We start from the raw sequence: 10,304 nt of genomic DNA on the forward strand, positions 1-10,304 counted from the left end.
TCACGTCCAATGAAACACTTTTCTCCCACCCACGAGTGACTTCGTGCCTAGGACTTTTCTCCTCCGGCTGGTGATGCTTCCTATCTGCCTCGTCTCTTGGGGCCTTAGAGCCATGTAAGCGCGGTGGATCCTAGTCCTTGCCAATGGGAGTGCTCATGCATCGTTTTTAGGTGTTTTCAGAGTCTGCTTATGGTTTGTGTCATGCTCAAAAAGACAAGGTGAAGGTGGCTCCCTAAATATGGAATAAGGTTCTCGTCACCTAACCCATGTACCGGCGTTGTGTCTCGCGTCGTCGCAGCATTTGATTGGTGTTTGTCTTCGGTGGACTCGCGTGGATCCAGTCTTTGTTCGTCTGCGCTCGTGTGTCTATGGATTGGATCCTTCTGATCTACGCTTCTTTTCATCGACGTGGTGCGCTGATTCTTTGTGGCCTTAGCACGATGACTTCCCAAGTATTTACTATAGCAGGGTTTGCTTCGCTCGTGTAAGCAAGGGGCGATGATGGATGAGCACTTTTGGCTTGCTCTTGTGCTTGTAGTCGTCGTTAAGTGATCTACGAAGATGGATGTATATTTTGTTATTTCCGTGTTCTTTACGCTGCCATGATATTTGATGAATAGATTGAAGTTTTTCCTGCAAAAAAGTCTATGCTATATGTCCTGTGTTTACTATTGCGAATGGTATTGCGTGTTTATTAGATATTCATACAAAACAAGCAGGGGGCTTCTTTTGTGACATATTACTTTTGTTATTTCATTTATTTTTATTTTTACTCAATGCAACACAAGTTGGATTTAGATTTCAGATTTGAGGCGATGTTTAATTAATTAAGGGAATAAAATCCATGATATTCTGAGGATTGTAGTCCTTAGGAATTTTTGCTCTGAAAGTTGTTTGATTTGTAGGATTGCAACCATAAAATATATTCCTATGGATCCATTTGTACTATATTTAGTAGAAAAAATTCAATGGAATCCAACCTCTTTGAAAAAAATTCCAACATTATGAGCAACAAACACCCTTCAAATCCTATAGAATTAAAGATGACATGCCACTGCAATCCTATGTTTTACATGTTCTTATGCTTTGAGAATCATGTGAATCATAGAGAGAAGATGTCGTGCTAGAACCAACAATTGTTTGAAATCTAGAAGTTTCACTTGACAAATCCATCTCTTCTTTTGTGTGGCAACGACACATTCTCCTTCTCCTATCAGAGGTCTTGTGGTACTAGGCCTCTTTGGTTCATGGAAAAGTAGAGAAAAATATAAGAATATGAAATTTTACTTGGGACCACTACTCACCAATTTTCTTAAAAGAAATAGAACAAAGAAAAAAATAGGGAGATTTCCTTTATCTTTGCTTCAAAGGGCATCTGAATTGCAATCTGCTTGGACACCTTTTTTAGATTTCTATGCATGATGAATATACCAACATCTTTAGTGCCATAAATGGATCTTCAAGAAGAAGACTGGCGGTGACGGTAATTTTACTGTCTACAAAGCTCGACTTGTTGCGAAAGGTTTTCGACAAGTTGAAGGAGTTGACTACGATGGGACCTTCTCGCCCGTAGCGATGCTTAAGTCCGTCCAAATCATGTTAGCAATTGCCGCATTTTATGAGTATGAAATTTGGCAAATTGATGTCAAAACTGCATTCCTTGATGGATATCTTAAATAAGAGTTGTATATAATGCAACCAGAAAGTTTTGTCGATACAAAAGGTGCTAACAAAGTGTGTAAGCTCCATCGATCCATTTATGGACTGGTGCAAGCATCTCGGAGTTGGAATATATGCTTTGATAGTGTGATCAAAGCATATGGTTTTATACAGACTTTTGGAGAAGCCCGTATTTACAAGAAAGTGAGTGGGAGCTCTGTAGCATTTCTGATATTATATGTGGATGACATATTGTTAATCGGAAATGATACCGAATTTCTGAATAGCATAAAAGGATACTTGAATAAGAATTTTCCAATGAAAGACCTCGGTGAAGCTGCTTATATATTGGGCATCAGCATCTATAGAGATAAATCAAGACGCTTAATTGGACTTTCACAAAGCACAAACCTTGATAAAGTTTTGAAGAAATTCAAAATGGATCAAGCAAAGAAAGGGTTCTTGCCTGTGTTACAAGGCGTGAAGTTGAGTCAGACTCAATGCCCGACCACTGTAGAAGATAGAGAGAAAATGAAAGTCATTCCCTATGCTTCAGCCATAGGTTATATCATGTATGCAATGCTGTGTACCAGACCTGAGGTGTGTCTTGCTATTAGTTTAGCAGGTAGGTACCAAAGTAATCCAGGAATGGATCACTAGACAACGGTCAAGAACATCCTGAAATACCCGAAAAGTACTAAGGATATGTTTCTCGTTTATGGAGGTGACAAAGAGCTCGTCGTAAACGGTTACGTCGATGCAAGCTTTGACACTGATCCGGATGACTCCAAGTCACAAACCGGATACGTATTTTTATTGAATGGTGGAGCTGTCAGTTGGTGCAGTTCCAAGCAGAGCGTCGTGGTGGTATCTACGTGCGAAGTGAAATACATAGTTGCTTCGGAAGTAGCAAATGAAGGAGTATGGATGAAGGAGTTCATATCCGATGTAGGTGTCATATCTAGTGCATCAGGTCCAATGAAAATCTGTTGTGACAATACTGGTGCAATTGCCTTGACAAAGGAATCCAGATTTCACAAGAGAACCAAGCACATCAAGAGACGCTTCAATTCCATCCGCGATCAAGTCAAGGAGTGATACATAGAGATTTTCAAGATACATACGGATCTCAATGTTGCAGACCCGTTGACTAAGCCTCTCTCACGAGCAAAACATGATCAGCACCAAGACTCCATGAGTGTTGGAATCATTACTATGTAATCTAGATTATTGACTCTAGTGCAAGTGGGAGACTGAAGGAAATATGCCCTTGAGGCAATAATAGAGTTGTTATTTATATTTCCTTATATCATGATAAATGTTTATTATTCATGCTAGAATTGTATTAACATGAAACTTAGTACATGTGTGAATACATAGACAAACAGAGTGTCACTAGTATGCCTCTACTTGACTAGCTCGTTAATCAAAGATGGTTAAGTTTCCTAACCATAGACATGAGTTGTCATTTGTGAACGGGATCGCATCATTAGAGAATGATGTTATTAACTTGACCCATCTGTTAGCTTAGAACTATGATCATTTAGTTTATTGTTATTGCTTTCTTCATGACTTATACATGTTCCTATGACTATGATATTATGCAACTCCCGAATACCGGAGGAACACTTAGTGTGCTATCAAACATCACAACGTAACTGGGTGACTATAAGGATGCTCTACATGTGTCTCCAATGGTGTTTTTTGAGTTGGCATAGATCGAGATTAGGATTTGTCACTCCATGTATTGGAGAGGTATCTCTAGGCCCTCTCGGTAATGCACATCACTATAAGCCTTGCAAGCAATGTGACTAATGAGTTAGTTACGGGATGTTGCATTACGGAACAAGTAAAGAGACTTGCTGGTAACGATATTGAACTAGGTATTGAGATACCGACGATCGAATCTTGGGCAAGTAACATACCGATGACAAAGGGAACAATGTATGTTGTTATGCGGTTTGACCGATAAAGATCTTCGTAGAATATGTAGGAACCAATATGAGCATCTAGGTTCCGTTATTGGTTATTGACTGGAAGTGAGTCTCGGTCATGTCTACATAGTTCTCGAACCCGTAGGGTCCGCACGCTTAATTAACGTTCGATGACGATCGGTATTATGAGTTTATGTGTTTTGATGTACCGAAGGTAGTTCGGAGTCCCGGATGTGATCACGGACATGACAAGGAGTATCGAAATGGTCGATACATAAAGATTGATATATTGGACGATGTTATTTGGACACCGGATGAGTTCCGGGGTCACCGGATAAATATTAGAGTGCCGGGGGGTTTATCGGAAACCCCGGGGGAACTATGAAGGAAATATGCCCTAGAGGCAATAATAAAGTTATTATTTATTTCCTTATATCATGATAAATGTTTATTATTCATGCTAGAATTGTATTAACCGGAAACATAATACATGTGTGAATACATAAACAAACAGAGTGTCACTAGTATGCCTCTACTTGACTAGCTCGTTGATCAAAGATGGTTAAGTTTCCTAACCATAGACATGAGTTGTCATTTGATTAACGGGATCACATCATTAGGAGAATTATGTGATTGACATGACCCATTCTGTTAGCTTAGCACACGATCGTTTTGTATGTTGCTATTGCTTTCTTCATGACTTATACATGTTCCTATGACTATGAGATTATGCAACTCCCGTTTACCGGAGGAACACTTTGTGTACTACCAAACGTCACAACATAACTGGGTGATTATAAAGGTGCTCTACAGGTGTCTCCAAAGGTACTTGTTGGGTTGGTGAAAGTGTGTTATATCGACTAGAGGGGGGTGAATAGGCGATTTTTATGAAATTCTTCACTGAGGAATTTGCCGGTGAGGAAATTCCTTAGTGAAGAACTACTAGCAGCACAATAAGTACTCAAACGTAAACATAACAGAATACAAGCATAGTCATCATGATGAAATGAAGATAGGCACAGAGTACATGAAGCGTAAGCACAAGATAACACAGGATGAAGACAAACAGACTGAAGAAATTGAACTGAGGAAATTGAGAAAGTCTTCAGTCAAAGTCTTCAAACACATATATTAACAAGCACACAACACAGTTATGAAGAAATGAAAGAGTTGAGGAAATAGAACCAGTAAGCTTGGTGAAGATAATGATTTGGTAGACCAGTTCCAACTGCTGTCTCAGTTGTACGTCTGGTTGGAGCGGCTGAGTATTTAAACTCGAGGACACACAGTCCCGGACACCCAGTCCTGAACACGCAGTTCAGGACACCCAGTCCTCACCGTATTCTCCTTGAGCTAAGGTCAGACAGACCTCGCCCAATCACTCGTGGTAAGTCTTCAGGCGACTTCCAAACCTTCACAAACTTGGTCACTCGGCGATCCACAATTCCTCTTGGATACTCTAGACCATGACGCCTAACCGTCTGGAAGAAGCACAGTCTTCAAAGGTAACAAGCATCGGATCCACGCATGATCAATCTCTTCAGTGATGCTCAATCACTTGGGGTTTGTAGGTGTTTGGGTTTTGGGTTTTTCCTCACTCGATGATTTTCGCTCAAAGTCCTCAGAGGATGGGTTGCTCTCAAATGACAAGTGTCAGTTTCTCTCGGAGTAGCCAACCAGCTAGTGGTTGTAGGGGGCGGCTATTTATAGCCTAGGGAACAACCCGACATGATAAGACATAAATGCCCTTCAATGATATGACCGTTAGGTGGATAGATATTTTGGGACAGCTGGCGCATAGCACAACAATGATCGGAATTTTGAGTAGCAAAATCCTCAGGGCTATAATGTTCCTCACTGTGTAGGAAATCCGCACTGGCGAATTCCTAACTCCTCAGTCAGAACAAATTCCTCAGAGACCAGAAGAACTTCGTCTCCGTCGCTGAAGAATATGACTAGACTGTATGAGATTTCTAATGGCTTCACTCGAAGGGATTGGTAGGTGTAGGATTTTGAGTTGAGCATCACATGGAAAATTTTCCTTAGTATTTCCTCGACCCCCTTTAACAGTATGATGTTTCCTATGACTCGAGAAAGAGAAAATGAAACTACGAAAACAAAAGTCTTCACGCTTCATGTTCCTCGAATGAATACCAAGTCTTCAAGGTCACACCAATTTATTCACTTTCAAAGTCTTCAGAAAGTCTTCAGAAATCCAAAGTCTTCAGTCGAAGAACTTCATTTTTAGGGGTCGACTTTCTCTGTAAATATCAAACTCCTCATAGACTTATAGACCTGAGTACACTCACAAACGCATTAGTCCCTTAACCTATAAGTCTTGAATACACCAATATCACTAAGGGGTACTAGATGCACTTACAATCTCCCCCTTTTTGGTGATTGATGATAATATAGGTTAAGTTTTCAACGGGGATAAACATATGAAGTGTAAATACTGATATTGAGGAATTTGATTGCAAGATATAGAAGAACTCCCCCTGAAGATGTGCATAGTGAGGAATTTGCTTTTGAAGCAATGCACACTTGAAGAGTTGAATCATGGAGATCTCCCCCTATATCTTGTAATTCATACATGCATTTGACATATAACAGAGAAGAATTTGAAATGCATGATGAAATATGGTGACTGATGTAATTCAGCATGCGTGCATTAGCATATATGAGGAATAAGCATGCAGAAAAACATATCAAAAGTATCAGAGCACCATCGGGTTTAAGTTTACAACTCGATCCAATAAAGTCTCAGAAGAACGAGAGTTGTAACTTAACAAAAAAACGCCCATATAGAAAGACCCGCTTGAAGACTAACTCAAAATTCTCCCCCTTTGTCATCAAATGACCAAAAGGATCGAATATGAGGACTAACGCCCCTGAAGAATATCAAGTTGATGAAGGAGCGCCAGCGTTGTTGGGGTCGTTTGTTGTAGTAGGGCCTATCGCAATGTCATCCAAGTTTTCATTTTCATCAGTGTCGCGCGATGAAGAATATGAGCTGGCCACCAGAGAAAGGAACCTAGACCTTCTTGAATTTCTTCGGTGGAGGTGCAGACCAGTCAAAATCTTCATTGAGACCCATTTTCTTCAGATCTTCTTCACCATACAGATGTGACAGGATTGCCCAGGTGCGACCAAAGACTTGATGGAGGTAGTAATGATTTTTCTTCACTGCATTGTGTGTAGCAGTCATGTTGTGAAGAAATGAACCAAACCGACGCTTAACCCATTTGTGATTTCGATCCACCTTCTGGTGAAGACTAAGCAGAAGTTCACGGTCAGTCATCACGCGTGAAGCAGTGGCTTGAGGGGTGGACTTGGGTGCATTGGCAGAGTCATGTGTGGCAGAGTCATCATTGGTGGAATAAGAGGCAGCTTTGCGAAATTGACCATCCAATGGACGAATGCCTTCATTAATAACAGCTGGTGCCTTGCCCTTTCCATCAACTGAGGAATAGGTCTGCTTGATGACTTCAATCGGGGGCAAGTAGCTGAGGTGATTCTGAAAATCAGCTTTGTAGTTGAGTGCAGACCTTGTCCTGAGGAATCTCATAATCCAAGGTGCATAAGGCTTCAGCTCAAACGGAGACAGTGCAACATTTGCCAGAGTCCTCATGAAGAAATCGTGATAATTGACAGGAATGCCATGAACGTTGTTGAATACCAGATTCTTCATGATGCCAACAATTTCCTCATCAGATGAGTCGTGGCCTTTGATAGGACTCATTATCCTCGTAAGAATATGATAGACAGTTCTGGGCACATAAAGCAATTCCTTCACGAGGAATTTAGTTCTTGGTGCCTGACCTGGCTTCAAAGGCTTCATCAGAACCTGCATGTAGTAATTTGTAAGCTCAGGTTCACTGTAGATGCAACGAGCGTCTTCAAGGGGAGGACTGAGTGGTAAGGCACGAAGCAATTCAGAAGCTGGTGCAGTGTAGTGAGTGTTTTCAGACATCCAATCCAGCACCCATGAATTCACATCTTCAGAATCTCCTGTGATGTGCAGCGTTGCATAAAATTGAAGAATCAGTTCTTCATTCCAATCGCAGATGTCAGAGCAAAAGTTTAACAGTCCAGCGTCGTGAAGAACACTAAGGACTGGTGCGAAGCATGACAGAGATTCCATATCCACGTGAGGAATATGCTCATGGTAGAAGATTTTCTCTTTGTTGAACAACACTGAGGAATAGAAATTGGCTTGACTAGCAGTCCAGAAACGCCTCTTCCTAATGCGAGCAGAGTTATATGGGTTGTAATCTTCGAAGAATACGTGCTCGTCAAAGAAATCATCAACCCTGAACTTTTGCTTGCGTGAGAATGGATCATTTGGCTTCGGCAAAGGAGTGTCAGTGAGTTGCATCACGACCTCAGGAATCACAATCTCAGGTTCTTCAGGCTGAGGAATTTCTGGTTCCTCTTCAGTGGCAGTCTGCGTCTTTAGATGTTCAGCAGCAACATTTTCTTCAGGACTAGTGGTTGGAATTTCCTCATGTACAGATGAAGTGGGATGAGTTTCTTCAGAGCCCATTTGAAAAGTTGGTGCAGGCGACTGAGGTATTTGCTGCAACAGTGTGAACATTGGAGAGTTTGGATGCTGACTTTCCCAGAATTCATCACTGATTATGGGTGTGGAGCAGCCAACGTCCACATCTTCATCTTCCATTTCTTCAACGCCAGCCTCTTCAGCTGTGAACTGAGACATGGGCGGCGAGATGACAGGTATTGAAGGGATCGTATCCACTTCAATTTCTTCATCAATCTGCTCTGACGAAGCAGCATAATGATTTTCTTCATCAGATCCGCTAGGGATCTCATATTCTTCACCAAAAGGAACAAGGTCCTTTGATGGCCTGGTTGAGATGGGAACAACATCAATGCGATTAGCAAATGAACTTGTCATAGGCTTCATCTTCTTCGGAGCTGAAGAATCTGAAGCAGCTGATGCTTTCCTTTTCTTCACTGCTGCACGCTCCGCAGCCTTGGTCTTCTTCACATCTGATGCAGATGGAAGGATTGGAGTTGGTGTAGGCGCAGGAGGAGCAGAGGAATCTGGTTGATTTTCTTCATTTTCTTTAGGCGCACCACTAGTGGGTGCCCTGGCAATTTCTTCAGTGGCTGGAATGCAGTCATCAGCCCTGGAACTCGCGTTTTCTTCAGCAGCGTGATTGTCATCAGCGGTCCTGGCATTTTCTTCAGTAGGCTGAGCAGATGTTTCAGCCTGAGGAATTTCCTGTTGCATTGGGGCTGCAATAGTGGAGGTGAACTATTCTGTGATCTTTACAAATCTGACTTTGGCTCCCAGCCAGTCAACATAATAGCGATCAAATCCATCACTCAGTTTCTTGATTTCAGATTAGAGAGCAACTAGTTCTTCAGGTGAAAGTTTCAGAACGTTTTGCTTCAGAAAGCGCTCTTTCTTGTACTGCGCTTTCTTCACTCTCCTCCCCTGTTCGAATTTTCACTTCTCTTCTTGTATGGAGTGAGTCATCATGTGACTTTGACCAGGAGTCAGCTTGAAATCAGGCATGGGAGTGTTGGGGTCCTTGTGCCAAACATCAATATATTCGAGGATCAACTTGGGATCCAAAAGCAGTGGCACATTTGTTCCCTTGGCTCTAGCGGCCCTGACTTGCCTATCTCTGATGATTTCTGCAAGTTCATTATCATCAGCTTCGTCTTCATCAGACGACACTTGGAAAGCAACTTGCTTCTTTTGAGGACTTGGTCGAGGACCGTGTCCAGCAGTTGACTTTGTCTTCAGCAGTGAAGGGCCAGCTGAGGAACTTGGTGCAGCTGAGGAACTTGCTGAGACACCTGAGGCAATAGACATGCCTGCAGTCCTTTGGCACGAGGCAAGATGCACAGGTGCTGAGGACTTTGTCGGAACAGCTGAGGACTTTGGAGGAGCTAAGGATTTTGAGGGAGCAGGAGCAGCATGAGGAATTGGCCGTGAGGGCTTTGAGGATTCTGACCATGAGGTCATTGCTGAGGAACTTGGCCTTGAGGGCATTGTTGGTGAAGCACTTGGCTTGCGTGCAGGCTTCTTTGACATAGCCTTCTTCGGCTTGACAGCAGAGGCCTCAGCAGAGGCAGCAACAGCAGCAAAGTCTTCATTGAATTTCCTCACTGCTTCTTTGGCTTGCTTAGCCAACTTGGCTTGGCGCTTGGCCCATTCGTCAGGATAGTCCTCACCGCGCTTGAGGCTGGTGGGATCAGCTATTTGGCCAGGTGCCAATGGAGGTCTTGGGCATGGAGGATTGAGTGCGAATTTCTTCATATACTTGGGAGTGACATATCTGTACTCCCTCCACTCTCTAGCCCATCTCCTCTCTATCTTATGAATGCGCACTTTGCGCTCATTCTTGGTTTCCTCAGTAGGTGTGCAGTACCCAACATATATTTCATCAGGGATCTCAAATGTTGTATTGACCTCAGGCCTTTTTCCTCCTTTCTGTGGCTTCTTACTGTCAGCCATTTTCTTCAGTTGAGGAATTTGGACAATTGAATTCTCTGAAGAAGTATGCAAGTTTTCTTCGAGGAACGCTGCAAATAAGTTAAGTTGATGAGAACCTAGTGATTCAGCAGCTGACATGAGTACCTGTGAATAGAGTATAGTTGCGAGGAATTTGGAGAGGTCATATGCGTTCTCACAAGGTTTTTCAAAAGGAACAAGTTTGAGGAATTTGACTAGAT

This window comes from Triticum aestivum, chromosome 2A, assembly GCF_018294505.1.
Source record: "Triticum aestivum cultivar Chinese Spring chromosome 2A, IWGSC CS RefSeq v2.1, whole genome shotgun sequence".
Classification (NCBI taxonomy): Eukaryota; Viridiplantae; Streptophyta; class Magnoliopsida; order Poales; family Poaceae; genus Triticum; species Triticum aestivum.